Source organism: Triturus cristatus, chromosome 7 (assembly GCF_964204655.1).
Source record: "Triturus cristatus chromosome 7, aTriCri1.1, whole genome shotgun sequence".
Lineage (NCBI taxonomy): Eukaryota > Metazoa > Chordata > Amphibia > Caudata > Salamandridae > Triturus > Triturus cristatus.
This window is the reverse complement of record NC_140590.1, coordinates 1,828,389,918-1,828,415,816: the sequence shown is the minus strand read 5'-3', so window position 1 is coordinate 1,828,415,816 and position 25,899 is coordinate 1,828,389,918. Positions and strand designations below refer to the sequence as shown.

The window sequence follows — 25,899 nt, the reverse complement described above, 5'->3', positions numbered from 1 at the left end:
GTCCAGGTAGGCAGCGCTGAACTCTTCGAGCCCTGCCAAGACCTGGTTCACGAGGCGTTGAAACGTGGCGGGGGCATTCTTCATGCCGAAGGGCATGACCTTGAATTGGTAGTGGCCATCGGGGGTAGAGAAGGCTGACCGTTCCTGAGCCCTGGGTGTGAGGCCGATCTGCCAGTAGCCCGCTGTTAGGTCGAAGATACTGAGGTAGCGGGCGGCCCCCAGCCGGTCGATCAGCTCGTCTGCTCGGGGGATCGGATGAGCGTCGGTCCGGGTGACAGCGTTCAAGCCCCGGTAGTCGACGCAGAATCTCAGTTCAGGTGCGGTGCCGGGGGCAGCGGCTTTGGGAACCAATACAACCGGACTGGCCCAGGGACTGTCCGGGGGCTCGATGACCCCGATTGTGAGCATCTTGGCCACTTCCTCCTGTATGCAGGCCCGTACCCGATCCGGTACGCGGTAGGCCCGGTGTCGGACAGGGGGACTGTCCCCGGTGTCCACGTCGTGCAAACACCAAGGGGTGACCCCGGGGGTGAGGGAGAACAGGGTAGCGAACTGCAGCAGGAGGTTCCGGCAGCCCTGGCGTTGCTCCGAAGTGAGGGCGTCAGAGAGCCGGACCCCGTCCACGGAGCCGTCATTCTCCTGAGTCTTCAGAAGATCCGGGAGGGGTTCGGAGTCTTCCTCTGTCCCACTGTCCGTAGCCATCAGGAGGCTGAGTTCTGAGCGCACAAAGTGTGGTTTGAGTCGGTTGGTGTGGAGGACCCGAAGGGGGTTCCGGGAGGTCCCCAGGTCGATGAGGTAAGTGACGGGGCTTTTGCGCTCGACCACTTTGAAGGGCCCCGTCCACTTATCTTGCAAGGCACATGGTTCGGTGGGGGACATCACCCATACTTGTTGTCCAGGCTCGAACTCAACGGAGGAGGCATTGTGATCATACCACCTCTTCATGTCCTCCTGGCTGGCCTCGAGGTTCGCCTTGGCCATCTCTCTGAAGCGCCGGGTCTGATTGCGTAGGGCCAGGAGGTATTTGAAGACGTCTGGAGGGGTCTTTAGGGGGGCCATCTCCCAACCTTCTTTTACTAGGCTGAGGGGCCCTCGCACAGGGTGCCCGTACAGGAGTTCGAAAGGGCTAAAACCGAGGGACTTCTGGGGAACTTCTCGGTAGGCGAAGAGGAGGCACGGGAGTAGTACATCCCACTGGCGACGGAGGGGCTCTTCCAATCCCCCAATCATCCCCTTGAGAGTGCGGTTAAAACGCTCCACTAGTCCGTTCCCTTGGGGGTGATAGGGGGTCGTGAATCTGTAGGTGACCCCGCATTGTTGCCAGAGGGACTTCATGTATTTGGATATAAAGTTCGTGCCTCGGTCGCTGACGACTTCTCGGGGGAAGCCTACCCGGGAGAAGATCCCCATTAGGGCCCGGCCAACCACCGGAGCTGTCACGGTCCGTAGGGGCACCGCCTCGGGGTAGCGGGTGGCATGGTCCACCAGTACTAAGATGAACCTGTGTCCTTGTGCCGTGCGGGGGTCCAGAGGCCCCACAATGTCTAGCCCCACCCTCTCGAACGGGGTGGTGACCACAGGGAAGGGTTGCAGAGGGGCTTTCAGCTTCTGACCACTCTTCCCGCTGGCTTGGCATGTGGGGCAAGATCGGCAGTGGTTCAGGACGTCGTTCCTCATTTTCGGCCAGAAAAAGTGGGTCACTAGGCGGCTGTACGTTTTGTCCTGGCCCAGGTGTCCAGCCAGGGGCACATCGTGGGCCAGGTTGAGCAGAAAGTCTCTGAAGCGGAGAGGTACCACCAGTACTCGACCGGCCCCCAGCTCGGCGATTCTTTGCTCGCTGTATAGCAGGTCATTATCCCAGTAGACCCAGTGAGTTCCGGTGGAGTCCCCTGCGTTCTGGGCGCTGGCTTGTTGGCGGAGTCCCTCGAGGGAGGGACAGGTCTTTTGTTCCTGGCGGAACTGTTCTTGGGTGGGCCCCCCTTCTTGACGCCACTGAGCCAGGTCAGGAAGGTCCTGGGGTTGCGCGTCCCCTTCGGTCGTCGGGTCTGGGAGGCTGGCCTCGTCGTTGTCTTCTACTGGGGCGACCGGGGGCGGAGGTGCTGGCCATTCCGGTTCTTCTGATCGGGGGACGGCACGGGCGGCCATGGACCGGGTGGTTATGCAGGCCCAGTCCGGGAGGCCCAGCATCCCCAGGTGCTCTCTTCTCTCAACGGTGGCCCACGGGGAACTCTCGAGGTCATTCCCCAGGAGGCAGTCCACGGGGGCATCGTCCCGGACCGTCACCTTCAACAGGCCGGAGACCCCTCCCCATTCGAATGGGACGCAGGCCATTTGACACATACTCTCAGAGTTGTCTGCCGAGCGGACGGGGCAGAGAATGTTCGGCAGGATCTGCTCGGGCTTCACCAGGTGACAGCGGACGGCCGTCACACTGGCGCCTGTGTCACGCAAGGCCTCGGCTCGCTGTCCATTAATGGTCACCCACTGACCGTATTTCCTGGTGTTAGCGGGTAGGGGAGCCCGTGGGACCATGTCTCTTCCCCCTAAGCACGCCAGGACCATGGCGGCCGGTTCCCACTCTTGCTGGGCCGGCTCATACTCTTCTGGTTCCTCCGATAATCGCTCTTCCCCCAGGGCGGCGGCAGCTACCTGGCGGGGCTTGGGTGTTTGGTTCTGCGGGCAGCTCGGGTCATTGGCGTAGTGGCCGACTCGCTGGCATCGGTGGCACGTGACGTTGGCTCGGAACCCAGGACGCCACGGGGGGTTGCCCCGGCCGGCCGGAGGCGGGGTGCTGGCCACGGGTGTTGCTGGCAAGGCGTCTCTCCCTCGCCCCTGGCCCCCTCCTCCTCCCCGAGGACGGTGCTGGCCTTGGTTGCTTCTGTTCTGTTCGTGTGGCCCCCTCCGGCCCACTCGGGTGCTTTCCCATCGGTCAGCTTCGGCGGCGAGCTGCCGGGGGTCAGTCAGCTTACTGTCGAGGAGGTGCTGCCTGAGCTCGACGAAACAGTTGTTCGACAGGTGCTCCCATACCATAAGGTTAAAGAGTTGTTCGTAGGTGGTGACATGGCTCCCCTTGATCCAACCCTCGAAGGCACGGCTGAAATAGTTCACGTATTCTACCCAAGTTGTACCTGGGATCCGGGTGCAATCTCTGAACCTCTGGCAGTACATCTCGGGTGTGAGGCCGTAGCGGGTGAGGAGGGCAGCCTTCATGTGGTCGTAGGACGACATTTGGTGATCTGGGAGCTGCAGTAGGGCATCGCGACCCTCGTTGACAAACCTCCCCCAAAGTCCGGCTCCCCAATCACTCCGGTCGATCCGGTGGGAGGTCATGGCGATCTCGTAGGCTTTAAACCACTGTTGTATGTCGTCTTCTCGGACATACTCGCGGACAACATCCTTGGGGATGTGGACTTTTTTCTCGATTGGCCCCGGGGTGTGTGGTCGCTCAGGCACCCCCAGTTCTTTATTCTGTTTACGAAGTTCTATCTCCGCTAGTTGGCGCTCGTGCTCGAGCGTTATTTTTTTCTCCTCCAGCTCTCTCTGTCTCTGCTTCTCTTCTCGTTCTTCTCGGAGCCGCATATGCTCGAGGTTGAGTTTCTGTTCAGCTAACTTGAGTTCCCCATCCATCTTGAGTCGTGCCATTTCCAACTCGTGCAATCTGGCTCTTTCTCTTTCTCGGATCTCCTCCTGCGAGAGGCCCGTTCCCCGCTCCTCGGGAGCCGTGGCGTTCCCCTCTGGTGTGATGCTGCTTTGGTCGGAGGGTCCGGCGACCCCAGTTTCTGTCCACGACTCTAGGGCGTGCTTTAGATCATCCTTGGTACTCAGGCCGGTGGTAGCAATGCCAAGTTCTATGCAGAATTGTCTCAGTTCGCGGTGGTTGTATTCTTCTAACTTATCCATTTGGAATTTCTCGGTGGAGCTGCTATCTTTGGCTGACATCGTGTTTTTGTCGTGGGGTGAGCTACTCTCTGTACGATTACGCGTTGATTCGGATCGCGCCGCTGGCCACCAATGTTAGAAAGGGTAGCCGGACCGGGAGGGTCGGCCGGGGTCAGGAGGAGAGGTCTCCTAGGAAGAGACGTCTCCAGCGATCGTACAGACAAGTAACTTCCCCCCCCACAGACAGATACCACACACGGTTAAGGTTCAGTGTTCTTTATAAGCACTTCTTAAGGTACGGTTGAATGGTACAAGGAGGTCTGGACTCAGGGGTCCCTCGATTTCAAGTCTCTCAATGCAGGGTAAGGGGGAGCGGGACAGTCTGTTTACCAGTCAGGTAGTTCGGATGAGATGATGACTAGCTCACAATCCTCGAGCTTGGTGGTTTAGTTGGTACGGGCCGCGGCAGCGCCAGCAGGTCCCGGTCGAGATGGTCGGGACACGGTCCGCGGCAGCGCCAGCAGGTGCCGGAAAGATGGTCGATGTACGGTCCGCGGCAGCGCCAGCAGGTCCCGGTGAGGAGGGTCGTTACAACGGGCCGCGGCAGCGCCAGCAGGTCCCGACGAGGATGGATGTTGCAGAAGGCCGCGGCAGCGCCAGCAGGCAGGACGATGGTTCACAAGAGCGGGCTACGGCAGCGCCAGTAGTCCGTCAAGGCTGAGTTCTCTCGGTGTCTCTCGACTCCAGGATACAACTGCCTTCCTGCTCCGGAGTTGCCCCAGTTATAGGGCAGGCGCCCTTTGATGTCCGGACCCTCGCACTTGGAGGTCGGAGGGCCGGGATGAAGGTGTCCAGACACCCAGCAGGGGGTGGAGCCAGCGCCTGGGGGAGCTGGAGGCGATCGGCACCTGGCGGGGGAAGAGCTCTTGACACTTCGTCCTCCCATTGACCTGCCAAGTGGTCCGCTCACCTCCTGGGTGGATGGTGGTGCCGGGATGTCGGGGCCGGCCAGGCCCGGGGTTAGGGTCGGGGCGAGGCCACGCGGCCTCGTGGTGCAGGCCCAAGATGGCGGCTTGAACCGGCCGGGGGAGCCGGTGGGGCTGCGCCCCGTGATGAGTAGAGGTCCGAGGGCAGAAGATCCGTCGGGAGACGGGGTACAGGTGCTTTTCGTGGGTTATGCCGGGTGGGCCGGAGCTCGGGCCCTGTCGTGCGGGGAGGGAGCAAGCCCTTCGTGTGGCCTGTCCAACATACACCCGTGTACGTGTCGAACCCCCACCCGTGTATGTACACCCCAGTACGTTCGAGTCGTACCCCCACCCCTGTACGTGTCATACCACCGTGTACCCACACCCCAGTACGTTCGAGTCGTACCCCCACCCCTGTATGTGTCGTACCACCATGTACCCACACCCCAGTACGTTCGAGTCCTACCCCCACCCCTGTACGTGTCATACCACCGTGTACCCACACCCCAGTACGTTCGAGTCGTACCCCCACCCCTGTACGTGTCGTACCACCGTGTACCCACACCCCAGTACGTTCGAGTCCTACCCCCACCCCTGTACGTGTCGTACCACCGTGTACCCACACCCCAGTACGTTCGAGTCCTACCCCCACCCCTGTACGTGTCGTACCACCGTGTACCCACACCCCAGTACGTTCGAGTCCTACCCCCACCCCTGTACGTGTCGTACCACCGTGTACCCACACCCCAGTACGTTCGAGTCCTACCCCCACCCCTGTACGTGTCGTACCACCGTGTACCCACACCCCAGTACGTTCGAGTCCTACCCCCACCCCTGTACGTGTCGTACACTGTGTACCCACACCCCAGTACGTTCGAGTCCTACCCCCACCCCTGTACGTGTCGTACCACCGTGTACCCACACCCCAGTACGTTCGAGTCCTACCCCCACCCCTGTACGTGTCGTACCACCGTGTACCCACACCCCAGTACGTTCGAGTCCTACCCCCGTTCAATGTACACCCCCCCGGATGTACACCCATGTACGTGTCGAACCCCCACCCGTGTATGTACACCCCAGTACGTGCGAGTCGTACCCCCACCCCTGTACGTGTCGTACCACCGTGTACCCACACCCCAGTACGTTCGAGTCTTACCCCCACCCCTGTATGTGTCGTACCACCGTGTACCCACACCCCAGTACGTTCGAGTCCTACCCCCACCCCTGTACGTGTCGTACCACCGTGTACCCACACCCCAGTACGTTCGAGTCCTACCCCCACCCCTGTACGTGTCGTACCACCGTGTACCCACACCCCAGTACGTTCGAGTCCTACCCCCGTTCAATGTACTCCCCCTGGATGTACACCCGTGTACGTGTCGAACCCCCACCCGTGTATGTACACCCCAGTACGTGCGAGTCGTACCCCCACCCCTGTACTGTCGTACCACCGTGTACCCACACCCCAGTACGTTCGAGTCGTACCCCCACCCCTGTACGTGTCGTACCACCATGTACCCACACCCCAGTACGTTCGAGTCCTACCCCCACCCCTGTACGTGTCATACCACCGTGTACCCACACCCCAGTACGTTCGAGTCGTACCCCCACCCTGTACGTGTCGTACCACCGTGTACCCACACCCCAGTACGTTCGAGTCCTACCCCCACCCCTGTACGTGTCGTACCATCGTGTACCCACACCCCAGTACGTTCGAGTCCTACCCCCACCCCTGTACGTGTCGTACACCGTGTACCCACACCCCAGTACGTTCGAGTCCTACCCCCACCCCTGTACGTTTCGTACCACCGTGTACCCACACCCCAGTACGTTCGAGTCCTACCCCCACCCTGTACGTGTCGTACCACCGTGTACCCACACCCCAGTACGTTCGAGTCCTACCCCCGTTCAATGTACACCCCCCCCTGGATGTACACCCGTGTACGTGTCGAACCCCCACCCGTGTATGTACACCCCAGTACGTGCGAGTCTACCCCCACCCCTGTACGTGTCGTACCACCATGTACCCACACCCCAGTACGTTTGGAGTCCTACCCCCACCCCTGTACGTGTCATACCACCTGTACCCACACCCCAGTACGTTCGAGTCCTACCCCCACCCCTGTACGTGTCGTACCACCGTGTACCCACACCCCAGTACGTTCGAGTCCTACCCCCGTTCAATGTACACCCCCCCCGGATGTACACCCGTGTACGTGTCGAACCCCCACCCGTGTATGTACACCCCAGTACGTTCGAGTCGTACCCCCACCCCTGTACGTGTCGTACCACCGTGTACCCACACCCCAGTACGTTCGAGTCGTACGCCCACCCCTGTACGTGTCGTACCACCATGTACCCACACCCCAGTATGTTCGAGTCCTACCCCCACCCCTGTACGTGTCATACCACCGTGTACCCACACCCCAGTACGTTCGAGTCGTACCCCCACCCCGTACGTGTCGTACCACCGTGTACCCACACCCCAGTACGTTCGAGTCCTACCCCCGTTCAATGTACACCCTCCCCTGGATGTACACCCATGTACGTGTCGAAGCCCCACCCGTGTATGTACACCCCAGTACGTGCGAGTCGTACCCCCACCCCTGTACGTGTCGTACCACCGTGTACCCACACCCAGTACGTTCGAGTCCTACCCCCACCCCTGTACGTGTCGTACCACCGTGTACCCACACCCCAGTACGTTCGAGTCCTACCCCCGTTCAATGTACACCCCCCCCTGGATGTACACCCATGTACGTGTCGAAGCCCCACCCGTGTATGTACACCCCAGTACGTGCGAGTCGTACCCCCACCCCTGTACGTGTCGTACCACCGTGTACCCACACCCCAGTACATTCGAGTCCCACCCCCACCCCTGTACGTGTCGTACCACCGTGTACCCACACCCCAGTACGTTCGAGTCCTACCCCCACCCCTGTACGTGTCATACCACCGTGTACCCACACCCCAGTACGTTCGAGTCTACCCCCGTTCAATGTACACCCCCCCCCTGGATGTACACCCGTGTACGTGTCGAACCCCCACCCGTGTATGTACACCCCAGTACGTTCGAGTTGTACCCCCACCCCTGTACGTGTCGTACCACTGTGTACCCACACCCCAGTACGTTTGAGTCCCACCCCACCCCTGTACGTGTCGTACCACCGTGTACCCACACCCCAGTACATTTAAGTCCTACCCCCGTTCAATGTACACCCCCCCTGGATGTACACCCGTGTACGTGTTCGAACCCCCACCCGTGTATGTACAGCCCAGTACGTGCGAGTCGTACCCCCACCCCTGTACGTGTCGCACCACCGTGTACCCACACCCCAGTACGTTCGAGTCCTACCCCCCCACCCCTGTACTGTCGGTCCACCGTGACCCACACCCAGTACGTTCGAGTCCTACCCCCGTTCAATGTACACCCCCCTGGATGTACACCCATGTACGTGTTGAACCCCCACCCGTGTACCCACACCCCAGTACGTTCGAGTCCTACCCCCACCCCTGGTACGTGTCGTACCACCGTGTACCCACACCCAGTACGTTCGAGTCCTACCCCGTTCAATGTACACCCCCCCTGGATGTACACCCATGTACGTGTCGAACCCCCACCCGTGTATGTACACCCCAGTTTGTGCGAGTCGTACCCCCACCCCTGTACGTGTCGTACCACCGTGTACCCACACCCCAGTACGTTCGAGTCCTACCCCCACCCCTGTACATGTCGTACCACCGTGTACCCACACCCCAGTACGTTCGAGTCCTACCCCCACCCCTGTACGTGTCGTACCACCGTGTACCCACACCCCAGTATGTTCGAGTCCTACCCCCACCCCTGTATGTGTCGTACCACCGTGTACCCACACCCCAGTACGTTCGAGTCCTACCCCCACCCTGTACGTGTCGTACCACCGTGTACCCACACCCCAGTACGTTCGAGTCCTACCCCCACCCCTGTACGTGTCGTACCACCGTGTACCCACACCCCAGTACGTTCGAGTCCTACCCCCGTTCAATGTACACCCCCCCCGGATGTACACCCGTGTACGTGTCGAACCCCCACCTGTGTTTGTACACCCCAGTATGTGCAGTCGTACCCCCACCCCTGTACGTGTCGTACCACTGTGTACCCACACCCCAGTACGTTCGAGTCCTACCCCCACCCCTGTACGTGTCGTACACGTGTACCCACACCCAGTACGTTCGAGTCCTACCAACACCCCTGTACGTGTCGTACCACCGTGTACCCACACCCCAGTACGTTCGAGTCCTACCCCGTTCAATGTACACCCCCCCCTAGATGTACACCCGTGTACGTGTCGAACCCCCACCCGTGTATGTACACCCCAGTACGTGCGAGTCGTACCCCCACCCCTGTACGTGTCGTACCACCATGTACCCACACCCCAGTACGTTCGAGTCCTACCCCCACCCCTGTACGTGTCGTACCACCGTGTACCCACACCCCGGTACGTTCGAGTCCTACCCCCAACCCTGTACGTGTCGTACCACCGTGTACCCACACCCCAGTACGTTCGAGTCCTACCCCCACCCCTGTACGTGTCGTACCACCATGTACCCACACCCCAGTACGTTCGAGTCCTACCCCCCACCCCTGTACGTGTCGTACCACCGTGTACCCACACCCCAGTACGTTCGAGTCCAACCCCCGTTCAATGTACACCCCCCTGGATGTACACCCGTGTACGTGTCGAACCCCCACCCGTGTATGTACACCCCAGTACGTGCGAGTCGTACCCACACCCCCTGTACGTGTCGTACCACCGTGTACCCACACCCCAGTACGTTGGAGTCCTACCCCCACCCCTGTACGTGTCGTACCACCGTGTACCCACACCCCAGTACGTTCGAGTCCTACCCCCCACCCTGTACGTGTCGTACCACCGTGTACCCACACCCCAGTACGTTCGAGTCCTACCCCCGTTCAATGTACACCCCCCGGATGTACACCCGTGTACGTGTCGAACCCCCACCCGTGTATGTACACCCCAGTACGTTCGAGTCGTACCCCCACCCCTGTACATGTCGTACCACCGTGTACCCACACCCAGTCGTTCGAGTCGTACCCCCACCCCTGTACGTGTCGTACCACCATGTACCCACACCCCAGTACGTTCGAGTCCTACCCCCACCCCTGTACGTGTCATACCCCCGTGTACCCACACCCCAGTACGTTCGAGTCGTACCCCCACCCCTGTACGTGTCGTACCACCGTGTACCCACACCCCAGTACGTTCGAGTCCTACCCCCGTTCAATGTACACCCCCCCTGGATGTACACCCGTGTACGTGTCGAACCCCCACCCGTGTATGTACACCCCAGTACGTGCGAGTCGTACCCCCACCCCTGTACGTGTCGTACCACCGTGTACCCACACCCCAGTACGTTCGAGTCCTACCCCCACCCCTGTACTTGTCGTACCACCGTGTACCCACACCCCAGTACATTCGAGTCCTACCCCCGTTCAATGTACACCCCCCCTGGATGTACACCCGTGTACGTGTCGAACCCCCACCCGTGTATGTACACCCCAGTACGTTCGAGTCGTACCCCCACCCCTGTACGTGTCGTACCACCGTGTACCCACACCCCAGTACGTTCGAGTCCCACCCCCACCCCTGTACGTGTCGTACCACCGTGTACCCACACCCCAGTACGTTCGAGTCGTACCCCCACCCCTGTACGTGTCGTACCACCGTGTACCCACACCCCAGTACGTTCGAGTCCACCCCCGTTCAATGTACACCCCCCCCTGGATGTACACCCGTGTACGTGTCGAACCCCCACCCGTGTATGTACACCCCAGTACGTTCGAGTCGTACCCCCACCCCTGTACGTGTCGTACCACCGTGTACCCACACCCCAGTACGTTCGAGTCCTACCCCCGTTCAATGTACACCCCCCCTGGATGTACACCCGTGTACGTGTCGAACCCCCACCTGTGTATGTACACCCCAGTACGTGCGAGTCGTACCCCCACCCCTGTACGTGTCGTACGACCGTGTACCCACACCCCAGTACGTTAGAGTCCTACCCCCGTTCAATGTACACCCCCCCCTGGATGTACACCCGTATACGTGTCGAACCCCCACCCGTGTATGTACACCCCAGTACGTTCGAGTCGTACCCCCACCCCTGTACGTGTCGTACCACCGTGTACCCACACCCAGTACGTTCGAGTCGTACCCCCACCCCTGTAAGTGTCGTACCACCGTGTACCCACACCCCAGTACGTTCGAGTCCTACCCCCACCCCTGTACTTGTCGTACCACCGTCAATGTACACCCCAGTACGTTCCGGTCCTACCCCCAACACAACCTCCTAAGTACGGAGCGCACCCCAGGCCCCAACATCACAACCGCATGTACGAGTCGTACCAACCCACACACAAGGACAGCACCGTACAACCAAATGGCCCATGTACACACCGTACACACGCTCAAAACGCACGTACACAACCAGGACAAAACAAAACAACACAATAATACACTATACGAATGGCACAAAGCCACTAAACATGGCCAACAAACACTACAAAAACACCTTCACTGACCTGCAACTGCCAAAGACAAACAGAGGCCCAAAACACCACCACTACTTATAACACACCCACCCAAACTTCAAACACTGCCACACCCACCCATGGACCAATAAAAAGGGCCCACACACACAAACCATGAGCCTTTGCAACAGACTCACTGCTGCCAGACACCACAGCACCATACTACAAGCTTCACCACACCTTACACTTGCACACCTTCACACAACCACCTTCACAAACACACCCTCATCACATTCACACACACACACCCACAACCATCCACACCCCCCCCCAACATCCACACACCCCCCCACCATCCACACCCACACCCCTCACCATGCCCACTACCAAGAATCCAAAGTTCAGTAACCGAGAGTTGGAGGTCCTTGTTGATGAAATCCTCAGAGTCGAGCCACAGATCTTTGGAACATTGGTCAGAAACACCAGCATGGCAGCAAAAACAGGCATGTGGCAGACGGATGTATGACGTTACAACGCACACTATTACAACGCATGCACTTACAACGCATTTTTTACAACGCATAATCCATTACAACGCATGACATTACAACGCATGACACTACAACGCATTTTAAAAAAATACCTTTACAACGCACTACCATTACAACGCATACTACCTTTACAACGCATACCATTACAACGCATAATATTAAATTACATTTAAGGTAAGTATTAGATAGTATAGGGGTAAAAATTACTATTCTAACTCCAGGGGGTGCAACAGTAGGGTAAGTGTTGGATAGTGTAGGGGTAAAAATTACTATTCTAACTCCAGGGGGTGCAACAGTAGGGTAAGTGTTGGATAGTGTAGGGGTAAAAATTACTATTCTAACTCCAGGGGGTGCAACAGTAGGGTAAGTGTTGGATAGTGTAGGGGTAAAAATTACTATTCTAACTCCAGGGGGTGCAACAGTAGGGAAAGTGTTGGATAGTATAGGGGTAAAAATTACTATTCTAACTCCAGGGGGTGCATCAGTAGGGTAAGTGTTGGATAGTATAGGGGTAAAAATTACTATTCTAACTCCAGGGGGTGCATCAGTAGGGAAAGTGTTGGATAGTATAGGGGTAAAAATTACTATTCTAACTCCAGGGGATGCATCAGTAGGGTAAGTGTTGGATAGTATAGGGGTAAAAATTACTATTCTAACTCCAGGGGGTGCATCAGTAGGGTAAGTGTTGGATAGTATAGGGGTAAAAATTACTATTCTAACTCCAGGGGGTGCATCAGTAGGGTAAGTGTTGGATAGTATAGGGGTAAAAATTACTATTCTAACTCCAGGGGGTGCATCAGTAGGGTAAGTGTTGGATAGTATAGGGGTAAAAATTACTATTCTAACTCCAGGGGGTGCATCAGTAGGGTAAGTGTTGGATAGTATAGGGGTAAAAATTACTATTCTAACTCCAGGGGGTGCATCAGTAGGGTAAGTGTTGGATAGTATAGGGGTAAAAATTACTATTCTAACTCCAGGGGGTGCATCAGTAGGGTAAGTGTTGGATAGTATAGGGGTAAAAATTACTATTCTAACTCCAGGGGGTGCATCAGTAGGGTAAGTGTTGGATAGTATAGGGGTAAAAATTACTATTCTAACTCCAGGGGGTGCATCAGTAGGGTAAGTGTTGGATAGTATAGGGGTAAAAATTACTATTCTAACTCCAGGGGGTGCATCAGTAGGGTAAGTGTTGGATAGTATAGTGTAATATTATGCGTTGTAATGGTATGCGTTGTAATGGTAGTATGCGTTGTAATGGAATGCGTTGTAATGGTAGTTTTTAAAAATGCGTTGTAGTGTCATGCGTTGTAATATCATGCGTTGTAATGGATTATGCGTTGTAAAAAATGCGTTGTAATGGTAGTGCGTTGTAAAAGTTGCGTTGTAAAGGTTGTTCCCCGTGGCAGACCATCGTCGATGCTGTGAATGCTGTTGCGGACACCAGAAGGACCAGGCAGGAATGCCAGAACAGGTGGTACGATCTGCGGAGGAGGGTCCGAGCCAAGAGGCAGGAGGAACACGACCAGGCCAACGCCACAGGAGGAGGGCCCTCACGCAGACCCGTACACTACCAGCCCTGGGAGGAGAGGGTGATGGCCATACTGCCGGTGGAGGCAGTCGAAGGATTAGAGGGACTCCGAGACCCGGGTGAGTACACAAACAACGCACCTCACATGGGGGGAACGGCATCCACAACCAAAATCACTAACAGGCACGCAACCACCACAAGCCATCGCATGACTCAACCACACTCCATGAGCACGCACATGCCACTGCTGCCACCATGCCCCATGCACCCAGCTGGACAATGTCAAGTCACAGGCCACAGAAGACACCAACACATGACACGGTAACCCGGATGGCGGGAGGCTGGGCCACACAAATCACTAAGTGCAACTCAGAAGCAGACAACAATGCCCTCTGCCCATATGGCCTAGGTCACACAGTGTGTCCCAACACAGGAATGACTTGCCAGCAAATGGCGGACGCCTTGCATCAACACATGGGGGTGAAGGCACTGTTTTGCACATGACAGCAGCTAATGAACAGCCAACATTGTGAAAGAGTGGCAGAACACACCACCACAGCAGCAGCGCACAGACACACATCACACCCAATGGGTGCCTGGAGATCAGAAACAAACTCACATCAACAAGCCAAGGGCCACTCAAAGATCTGCTAACAGTGTGTGCCCAGGAAGCTGGGCTGAGGTGACAGAGGGTGACACACAGAGGGAGGGAGAGGGGGACAGAGAGGGAGGGAGAGGGGGACAGAGAGGGAGGGAGAGGGGGACAGAGAGGGAGGGAGACGGACAGAGGGAGGAGGCTGACACATGGAGGGAGGGAGAGGGGGACACAGAGGGAGGGAGAGGGGGACAGGGAGGGAGGGAGAGGGGGACAGAGAGGGAGGGAGAGGGGGACAGAGAGGGAGGGAGACGGACAGAGGGAGGAGGCTGACACACAGAGGGAGGGAGAGGGGGACAGAGAGGGAGGGAGAGGGGGACAGAGAGGGAGGGAGACGGACAGAGGGAGGAGGCTGACACACGGAGGGAGGGAGAGGGGGACACAGAGGGAGGGAGAGGGGGACAGAGAGGGAGGGAGAGGGGGACAGAGAGGGAGGGAGAGGGGGACAGAGAGGGAGGGAGACGGACAGAGGGAGGAGGCTGACACACAGAGGGAGGGAGAGGGGGACAGAGAGGGAGGGAGAGGGGGACAGAGAGGGAGGGAGACGGACAGAGGGAGGAGGCTGACACACGGAGGGAGGGAGAAGGGGACACAGAGGGAGCGAGACACAGGGAGAGCAAATCAGCCGTGTGGCGTGTGCGAATGTCTGCTCGTCAGCAGGTAGACTGCGTGCATGTAGACAAGGGTGGCCAGTCCCAGAACCCCCCCTCTTCACCATGGCAAAACACAGGGCCATGTCACAACCTGTTCACGAGCACAACGACAGCTACCTGGATCATATAAGTGTGTGGATCCACTCCATGTGCACATGTACAGTGCTACACTGAAGGCGCCAATGCATGGCTCGCCACACCTGCCCACTCCACTGCTGACTGCAGTCACACTTGACGCAGCAAGTAAGACCGTGCCACACATAGTGAAAAGGGCAAAAGTGGTGCACAAGGGACACACCCATGCACAAGTGCACTGTGAGTGGAATGCAAGACAGATCCCAATTCCAAGAGGAAAAGTGCCAACTTTGACACTGATGAAACATGGATGTTGCATGGACCAAAATTAACATTGTCTCTCTCACACACAGGTCAACGTCGTGGTGCACCCCCCAACACTGGGGGGGAAGACTCACAGGACCCGGATCTGCAGGAGCCCGATCCCACCGGCAGCGACCACTCTCACCACTCTGTGGACGACCCCGACCGACCTGGCCCCTCTGGTGTCCAACCACCTGCAGCACCTGCGTCAGGTACAACTGTGCCAACCACCACCCCCACTCCTGCCACATCCCAGGAGACACCCAGGATCCCTGCCCCAACACCACAATGCAGCCAGGCTCGCGAGGAGGGACACGGTGTCCCGGGCACCCAGGAGGAGGCAGGCGACAACGCCAATGCCACCCCTCAGGGGTCCCGGAGACCCGATGTGCCCACAAGGGCAGGCCAGGCGCAAGTGGGCAGGGGTGGTGGGAGTGGAGGACGGCGGAGGCGCGAGCCTGACCAGTTGGCTGGGGATCCGGTATTTTCCCATGTCCGTAACATCCTGGACTCATACCGGCAGGACACCACGGGAATGGCCCAGGTTGTGTCCGTCCTCGAGGGGATCAAGGCCCAGCAGGCCCAGCAACATGCGGAGCTACATGCCTGTCTACTGCAACACCAACGGAGGATGGAGGACAGACAGGCTGAGCAAGTGACAGCATTCCAGGGGATTCACGCTACACTCCGTCGGATGGCCGACAACATGGCCGACCCTCCCTGTGCCAGAAGGCGGAGAACATCACCACCCACAGGGAGGGATCAGGAGGAGGAGGAGGAAACATCCGATGGAGCATCCCAGACGTCGTCACGGCCTGCTGCTGAGGTTCCCCGCAGGAGAGCGGGTCGTCCACGGAAAGGACCGTGAGGGCCGGCGCTACATCACCATCTCCCAGGACACCTGGCCTGGCACCTGGCCCACTGGAGCAACAGCATCACAGCATCAAGAGACATTCTCTGCCACATGGCCCTGCTGGTCACTGGCTGGCCAATGTTGACAAAGACTGTGGCATGGACTCTGAGGATTTCCAATGGCACGGACACCAACTCCCCTACTGAACTTTGGATTCCAAAATCCCGGAAAGCCCCTCACTTTGTCCCCCCCCCCCAATAATAAATCACACTATGAAGAGTAGATGCCTGCTGGTAGCATTATTACCTAACATGTGTCTTGTAAAGTCAAAACATCCCTGAGTCATCTTTTGTCTTCAACCATCCACACCCTGGGGCCTGAGTCTGGCACAGGACACATGGGTCACAGTGTATTAGGCAAGACAGACATGGAGCACCATACACACCCGTGATGGGCCCAACCAGCTGAGGGGGTTGCCGAACAACCGTGCTGACACACACATTGAGTACAGCAACAGTCATGCGCAGAGGTCAGGGATCCAGTCCAGTGTCCTGGGGGGCACCCAGGTATGTGTAGACAGGTGGCAGAACCATGTCCTGCAAGCTTGAGTCCGGTGGATGCAGAGAATGGGGGCCTGGCCAACGTTGGATGCATGGGGATGGCACATGTCACAATACCCACACAGTCATGGATATCATGCCCAATACACAGTCTCAGCCCACACACACAGCTTGCATCTTGCTACTCGACACATTGACACATAGCCACAATCAGGGAATACCATGCCAGACATGCTGGATGCACCGTGGCAACACACCAGCATTGACTGAGAGGAGGCACCTTGGAGGCATAGGGACACCTTTATTAGTCATGTATTCGGGATTGCAGAGGCAACTCGAAGTACACATGAACACGTCATGTGGAGTAACATGTGGGTCCAACACTGGCACCCCCCTTCTGCAGCACAAATGCGTGTTCGCCATGGAACTGGCACACAAGCGTGGGCTAACAGCTAAATACCCACAGCTGCACACGGAGAGCCTGCCATACACCATAGATCCGCTGATGTCGAAGTCCCACACCATGTCAAGCCAATGCTAACCGTATGTGGCCGAGGGCAGTGTCACACACATTGATGCCATCATCACAATCCCCTATCCCATCACTGATGACTGTCAACCAGGCAGACCATCTATTCAGGTGTACACAGCTGCATGTCGTGTCCCATGGGGATGCGACATGGCTGCAGAGGAACCAAACATCGACAGGGGCAGTGTGCATACATCGTGAACAACTGCCACACCCAATACACCCCAGATGCATCCCTTACCCCATGGAGACTTCCAAACGTGTCCGTGCCTGTAACGCTGAGTCAGCCCACGATGTCATGTCCATGAGGAATAGCAGTGCCACAACAATGCAAGCAGCAGACGGCATGCGCAAGTACCTGGGGAAGTCAGCCACAAAAAGCACAGCCACTTGCATGTGCATTTACTCGACACATGTATGGATGACAACATGCTAGGTCACAATTATGACTGGGGAAGTACAACCATCACTGGCACCATCACTCCAGTGACACACCCACACACACCTCTGACTCACGTGCCATACATGCAGGTGGAGACACACATCACAACACATGCCACACGGGGACCAATGCGTGCACACTCAGACACTGGTACTCACCACTAAGCAAAGAAGTTGCGTATGAGCCGAGTCCGGATGTCCTCTTGTGGCTCCACATCCTCCACATCACTAGCCCCATTGCCAAGCCCTTCGTCCTCCACGGGTGGATGGTCCTCGTCATGTTGATCCAGGATGAGTGGCACAGCTCTTTCAACTGCCATGTTGTGCAGCATGCAGCAGACCATGAAGATCTTGCAGACCTTCGCCGGGGCATATGGGAGTGCGCCGCCGGTCTTGTGGAGGCACCTGAATCGGCTCTTCAGCATGCCAAACGTCCTCTCTATCACTCGCCTTGTCCGGCCATGGGCGGTGTTGTAGCGGAGCTGGGCCGGCATGATGGGGTTGCGGAGAGGTGTCAGCAGCCAAGGCATGTTGGGATAGCCAGCGTCCCCTACATGGGAAGCACATGGACATTGTTAGAAGTGGTGAAGCGGTCGTGCTGGTAGGCTATACAGAATACAGGACAGACAGACTGTACCCACCAACAACACATGCCCGTTCGTTGCGCAGCTGCATCATCATATCAGGCATCCCGCTACGCCTCATGATGTAGGCATCGTGTGCTGATCCTGGAAAACGAGCACAGACATGTGAAATCACCATGTTGGACTGACACACCACAAGGGCATTGATGGAGTGGTAGTGCTTTCGATTGCGGTACGCCACCTCCCGTGCGTGTGGTGGTACCAAAGCTACATGTGTCCCATCTATTGACCCAATGACATGGGGCATCCCTCCCAGGGCATAGAATCCACGCTTGACCGCAGTCATCTGTTCAGGGGTTGGGAACTTGATGAAGTCATCCAGGTGAATCAACATGGCCTCTAAGAAATCATGCAGCACACAGCAGAACATGCTCTGGGACATGCCACCAACATTAGCTATGGTATATTGAAAGGTTCCCGTGGCAAGAAAATGTAGGGCAGCCATTACCTTCAGCTGGGGTGTCAGTGCCGTAGGATACCTGTGCTGCGGTTGCAGGTGTGGTGCCAGTCTCGCCGTCAACTCCAGAATCAACGGTTTGGTGAAGCGGTAGAGCCGGATGCCCTCATTCTCCTGCATGGCAGCCAAGTCCGGAATTCTTCGGGCAAGAGGCGGCGCTCTGCAGTAATTTGGAAGTGACAAGGAAGAGTGAGTGCAGTACGACAACAAATCATGTGTACTGAGCACATGTTAATCTGTCAATACACACATGCTACATAGGGAGTCAGGTATGTGCTACATGGCCAGGACACGTATGGATGCAAGGTGACACTCCTACCAAGACCCAGCTACACACGGAGATTGAGAACCTCCCCATGCCACGCCATGGGAATAGCTGTGTCCCAGTGCAAGTGAACAGCCAGACGCAAGACAGGAGTGACATACGCCCACACATCAGCAGCAGTAGGATGCCGATTGCAGAGACTGGTAGCGGAACACTGGAGCCACAGGTCACATGACATTACACTAGGACAGCCCACACACCTTGCCATGAAGGTGCACATGTCATGACTCACCACACATTCCTTGTGAGGATGCTGACATGTCCTTGTCACGCTACTCCGTGTCCCATGCATACATGTGCACCTCACATCCGATACCACATGTGGCATGGTGTGCGGAACTGTGTGCAATGACAATCTACACACAGACACATGTTGGTTGCTGCAACAGCTGCAGCTTTTGAGGGTGCTCCAACATCAACCTGATGGGAAGCCCCCACACATACATGACATAGTCACATTGTGCACCGTGGGTAGTGACAAGTCAGGTGTCATAACCCCTGTACCGGGCATCAGGGGACACTTCCGTGTGTTGGTGTCCGTGCCATGCCAGTGACGCTCACCCCAAGTGCGCAGTACGACATGCACACATGTCAAAGGAGTCAAGGGCATGCCTGGCACACATAGCACCATCACACAGTACATCTGTACACATCTCATCATACATCTGGTGCCTTCTGGACTCGGGAGTAATGTTCCACATCACAGGCCGTCACACCTGTGCCCCACACATGTAGTGATGCACAGACGATGCCTTGATGTCAATTAATGGACAAGTATGTCCATCCATGGACAAGTATGTCCGCCCCATCCCTACCTGTGTGCCGCCTGTCACCACTGTGATGTGTGAAAACCGCTGTACTGCTGCGAAGAGGGCCTGTGTACGTTCCCATATCACTATGGGAGTGCTGCCGTATGTGTACCCATCGTGATGGCGAGCGTACAGGCATGTGTACGGCCCGTACCACTACGAGTACGCATACGCGAGGACACCCATAGTGGTATGGGCCGTACACACGCCTGTACGCTCCCTATCACTATGAGTACGCATACGTGAGGACACCCATATTGATAGGGAGCGTACAGGCGTGTGTACGGCCCGTACCACTATGGGTGTCCTCGCGTATGCGTACTCGTAGTGGTACAGGCCGTACACACGCCTGTACGCTCCCTATCACAACGAGTACGCATACGCGAGGACACCCATAGTGGTACGGGCCGTACACACGCCTGTACGCTCCCTATCACTATGAGTACGCATACGCGAGGACACCCATAGTGGTACGGGCCGTACACACGCCTGTACGCTCCCTATCACTACGAGTACGCATACGCGAGGACACCCATAGTGGTACGGGCCGTACACACGCCTGTACGCTCCCTATCACTATGGGTGTCCTCACGTATGCGTACTCGTAGTGATAGGGAGCGTACAGGCGTGTGTACGGCCCGTACCACTATGGGTGTCCTCGCGTATGCGTACTCGTAGTGGTACGGGCCGTACACACGCCTGTACGCTCCCTATCACTACGAGTACGCATACGTGAGGACACCCATAGTGATAGGGAGCGTACAGGCGTGTGTACGGCCCGTACCACTATGGGTGTCCTCGCGTATGCGTACTCGTAGTGGTACGGGCCGTACACACGCCTGTACGCTCCCTATCACTATGGGTGTCCTCACGTATGCGTACTCGTAGTGATAGGGAGCGTACAGGCGTGTGTACGGCCCGTACCACTACGAGTACGCATACGCGAGGCCACCCATAGTGATAGTGAACGTAGGCACGCGTGTACGGGCCGTTGCAATGCATTTGGGGTGCCCTAGGGCCCCGGACCGCACCGTACCTGTGTGTGAAGCTCCAAATTACATAGGGGACACATGAGGGACAAGTATTAAGGCCTACATGCATGCTGGTTGTCATGGAGACCACGTTCAAAATTCGAATTTCTTCTGGAAGGTGCACAGCAGAAGTCAGTTGGAATTAATCTACTTTGTTGCAATGTGTTTGTGGAGCTGACATCATGCAGGAGAATGAAACCGATAGAGTACACACAGACTGCTAGGTTTGAAGGGATTGGTGGAAACATAGGATGCAAATGTGAGTGACCAATCACTCTGTACTCCTGTGCATGAGACAGGGCAGAAAGGCACATATAAGGCAGCCAGGTCCCATGAGGGAGTACTTGCCTGCACATCTTTGAATTTGTCGACCCAGCTGCTGCTACTGATTCCCTGGAACCATGTCAAGGGCTGTGGAGAGGACACAGCCATTCACCCTGGAGGAGAACATGGCATTGCTGGATGTGATCCTCCCACAGTACCCCATGCTGTATGGGCGACCAGGGTATCAGGTGAGTGCATAGGCCACTGGCACAGACTGTCCCTATGTTGTGACAGTGACTTCTGGCATTGTGTCCTGGTGTGACACACATGCCATGTACTGTAGGGGGGGTCCCAGGGGGGGGATGCCTGATGTCTCCCAGCCAGAGCATGCTGTGGTGCATGTCTGCTCTCCTCACTTGCATTGTGTTTACTGTGACATTCACTGCATGTGGCATTACACATTGTGCCTGTCTAATCCTCCAGGGTATGGGGCTACTACAGTCCTCCTGTGATTCTGTGGTTACCCCAGTGTGACAGTTGACTGTGCCTACAGATGTGTTTTGTCCACTGTACCTATGCTGAGAGTGTCCACATGATGTGTTCGTCCCCTGGACATCTGTGTGTGTAAGTCCAATGTCATTTGTGTGGGTGCATATGTGTAGTGGACCACCCCAGATGCGTGAGGCCTGGATATGCCCTGCACATCTCATGTGAGCAGGGAGCAGTGCTGTGTGTCTGACGTGCAGAGACAGCCCCACACCTGTGAGCCCCCCCGATCTAGTGGCACATGTGCAGTGAGGTTTGTATCTGCATTTGGCAATGGCAGGTGAATGTCCTGTGCCTGTGTGTGTCTGTGTACTCTGCTGAGGTGGCGTCAGTGGCCTGTGGCATGTGACTGCTTTGAGGTGCTGGCCAGACACAGGAGGTGTGTGTGCAGAGTCCTCCCAGCAGTGCCCTGAGACAGGAGGGGTGGGTACAGAGTGCTCCCAGCAGTGCCCTGAGACAGGAGGGGTGTGTGCCTATCACTACCAGCAGTGCCCTGAGACAGGAGGGGTGTGTGCCTATCACTACCAGCAGTGCCCTGAGACAGGAGGGGTGTGTGCCTATCACTACCAGCAGTGCCCTGAGACAGGAGGGGTGTGTGCCTATCACTACCAGCAGTGCCCTGAGACAGAAGGGGTGGGTGCGGAGTCCTCCCAGCAGTGCCCTGAGACAGGAGGGGTGGGTGTGGAGTCCTCCCAGCAGTGCCCTGAGACAGGAGGGGTGGATGCAGAGTCCTCACAGCAGTGCCCTGAGACAGGAGGGGTGGGTGTGATGCACAGTGTGAGCCTTGATCATTGATTGTGACATTGCCATCATTCCACCTGTGTACCCACAATGGCACGTACTGCTTTTTCCCTCACCAGAGGATCAGGTCCCTATGACAAAGGTGCAATGCGTTGGCTGCTTGACATGCCTTGTTGTAACCAGCTAATTTGTTCTCATATGTCTCTCTGTGACATGTGGCTGATGTATTGATGTGGTGTCACTTGTTCTTCCTCACAGGTAGGCGCCACTTCCAAGGAGCAGATCTGGCTGACCGCCGTCAGTGTCGTGAGGGGTGTGGATGGTTGGAGGCGGAGCCTGTCCCAGGTGAGGAAATGCTGGCAGGATATCCGGTGCTGGACGCGGAGGATTGCACGGGTCCTGCTGGGGGACTCACCTGAGAGCCACAAGAACCGCGGGCGCCGCCGTCTGAGCCACCTCCACAGGCGTGTGCTGCCAGTGGTCTTTCCAGACTTGGAGAGGCGCTTACAGGAGATGCAGCAGCCGGAAGGGGGTAGGTACATGTGTGTTTGTTGTGTGTCACCGGCATTTGTAAGGGCACAGTAGCATGAATTCACTGCCAGGGTTTAAAGGTGCTGTGCAGATCCAGTTTGCCCCAGTATAGCGCTGCGCTCCTGCCACCCTTCCCCTCCTTGCAATGTGTTCCCTGGTCTGTGTGTAGTCACTCCTTCACAAGGTAATGTAGGCTGGCGCTTTGTCCACGAGAACTATGCCTGTAGCATCATGTGTGGGGGTGGTGTGTAACAGGTTTTGGGACCTTGGCTGTGCCCTGTCCAGTTCACTGCATGTGGGTTCCATGTCAGTTGGCACTGATGCTGAGTCCAGACATGGGAGTTAGTCTCTCAAGTGTCATGCCTTACAGCGCGCATGTCCTATGTAGCGGCCTGTGACATGATGTGCATGAGTGTGCGATACGCATAGTGCAGGGATGGTGGCGTGTGTTGCAGTCATTACCATTCAGGAGCATGGAGTTGCGTGGCCACTACTGTCCCCTGGGGCACCTTTTCCTCAGTGTTGTATGTGTCATCACAAAACGTGGACACTCTCAGTGTCTACAGCGTAGGTTGTGCTCTGTGCCATTGTCCCCTGGCACCATGTATATAGACGTGCAATTTTGTACAGGTGTCCACTGTGCAGCCTGACCTGAATGTCCTTCTTCATACTCACAGTTGCCAGTGCCTGTGTGTCTTGTTATACTCATCTGAGGATGGGCACTGGTACCTCATTATTTGTACAGGCGCACCTTGGGTGTTTGGCATCCAATCTTGCATTTTGCCTGCCCCTGTGTTTATCACCCAGACTATGAGATGTTGGTGCCACCTGTGTCTCAACAATTTGCCTCGTGTAGGGGGTGGTTGGGGCAGGCAAAGCCTATATGTCAAATTCTGATTTCTACTTGCTGGGTCTGGGCAGTGTGTGATGTTTGTCTGGACACACACGCAAGGTGCAGTGACCCAGTCATGTTGGGCATGTTTTCAGCATTACCTATGCAGCATGTGTCTCAAGTTCATGGATATGGTCCCTGGTCATCCGTATTTTCGCCAACGCTGTGTGGTGCAGATGCAGTGCTGGATTGTCCCCAGGGCCTGGGTGCTATGTCAGACTCCGTTTCCTGTCTTTTGCTATTGTCTCATGCTCTCCATGGTATTTCAGTGGCATGGTGGTTCAACCAACTGTGTGTTTCATGCCCTACATCGGTACCTTGTTTAGTAGATGTTAGGGATCTTCCTTTTCAGGCTATGCAATGTTACCTATGTAGATTGGACTCATGTGACAGATGTGTACAGGTGTCTGATTAATTTCTGTCTCTCCACCCTGCCCACAGCATCGTCGGAGGACACAGAGGGAGACATGGACACAGACCAGGCGGAGGGACCGAGCACCAGTGCCAGCCGTGACATCGGGGCTGGCACATCGAGTGGGACAGAGGCGGAGGATAGTGCGGCCGAGGACCTGTCGACTGGCACGTCAGAATACGAAGCTGACAGGTCCGAGGAGGATGTCTCCGAGTGGGCGGAGGCTGCACCAGCAGCTGACAGCGGAACAACACCTCGCACCGCCCCCTCAGTTCCCATCAGCCGCCTCCCACTTGCTCGTGTCCCTTCCCAGCGTGCCCGGTCACCGCATGTCTCCTTCATGCCAGGCACCGCACCCCCTGCCCCTGTCTCCACTGCTGCCGCCAATGCCGAGTCTGTGGACATCCAGCGGCAGCTGCAGGTTGGTCAGGCTGCGATCCTTAATGTCCTCCATGCCCACGGCCAAACCCTCACCAACATCGAGGCATACTTGGAGGGCATTCATTCATCGCAGGCTGACCAACGCAACTTGCTGAGGTCCATAGACTCCACACTGACTGCAGCAGTGGGTCTCCTGCAGCGCGACCTCCCCCCACCTACCCCTGCCCCATCCACACTTCCCACTCCCATGCCTGTCCCACGTACACCCAGACGTCGGCATGCACCCACATCAACAGACACAGGCACCACACCAGCAGGGAAGGTCCACCGCACTCCTCCTGACACGCACACACAGGGTGAGGTAGGCACACCCACTGGGTCGGGGGCAAACATGTGACACGCAGCCATAGTGGGAGTCCGCATTCCACCCAGTCCACTCCCTCCAAATCCCCTCCCCTCAGCTCTCCTGGCCACATCTCCCCCAAGGACTCCTTCATGGCCTCTCTGTCCCTGAGCCCCACAGTGACACCACCACGCAAGCGGTCAAGGAAGTCCTCGGTCAGGGTGGTTGATTCTCCCCCCCTGTCTCCACCCTCCCCCGGTGGCGCTGCGACCCATCCCTCTGACCCCCCCCCCTCCTTGGGGCCTGTGGTTCCTTCGGGTGCAGGGGACTCCCTGGAGGACCTTGCAAAGGTGTGTAGTGCCATCCTGGCCTCCGCCTTTGGCCCTGCCCCACCCCCTGTGGTGGAGTCCTCCATCCCTGCACTCACAACGCCTCCCCTTTGCCCTGATGTCCCTGCGGTGCCTGGTGCTTCCCCCCCCATGATGCCCTCACCCCTGTGGAAGACGAAGGCATGTAACTGTGCAGGCAAGGTAGGGGACACGCATCCCACTGTGTCCCCCATCTAGCTGAGACTCATTGACTGCCCTATGGGCTTTGTGAATATTGGACTGCCTGCGATCCACGGACATTGTGCTCATGCTGAATAAAGCTTAATTTTTTTTTCATTATAACACTACTGCTATGCTGGTATTGGTGTTGGTGGGGCTGCTACATGGTTTTGGGTGGTGTTTATGTGTTGGGTGTGTGGGATATGTAGTAGTGTGCTGCTCATTGGGGGGACCCTGGGATCTGTGTGCCATCACAAGGTGTTAGCTAACTTTCTTTGTTCATGTAAGCAGTTACAGCATGGTGCAATTGTCCCAGGGTGTATTTCTTCCTCTGTGTACCCTGATATCTTCCCTGCAGGGTGTTCCCAATGTTTAGCGCAGAGCTGTGTCTACATGAGCTGTGTGTGTGACGGAGCCCTTCTACTTTGGCCATGCATGCAGGGCCATGTCT

The 25,899-nt window shown here is 56.9% G+C and overlaps 1 protein-coding gene across 1 annotated transcript in view; it reads right to left on the bottom strand.

Annotated features, from left to right (window-relative positions):
- The window catches only part of LOC146813317 (putative DBH-like monooxygenase protein 2), a 289,399-nt gene that overhangs the window by 108,398 nt on the left and 155,102 nt on the right, over positions 1-25,899 (bottom strand). The gene's annotated exons all lie outside the window — the stretch shown is intronic.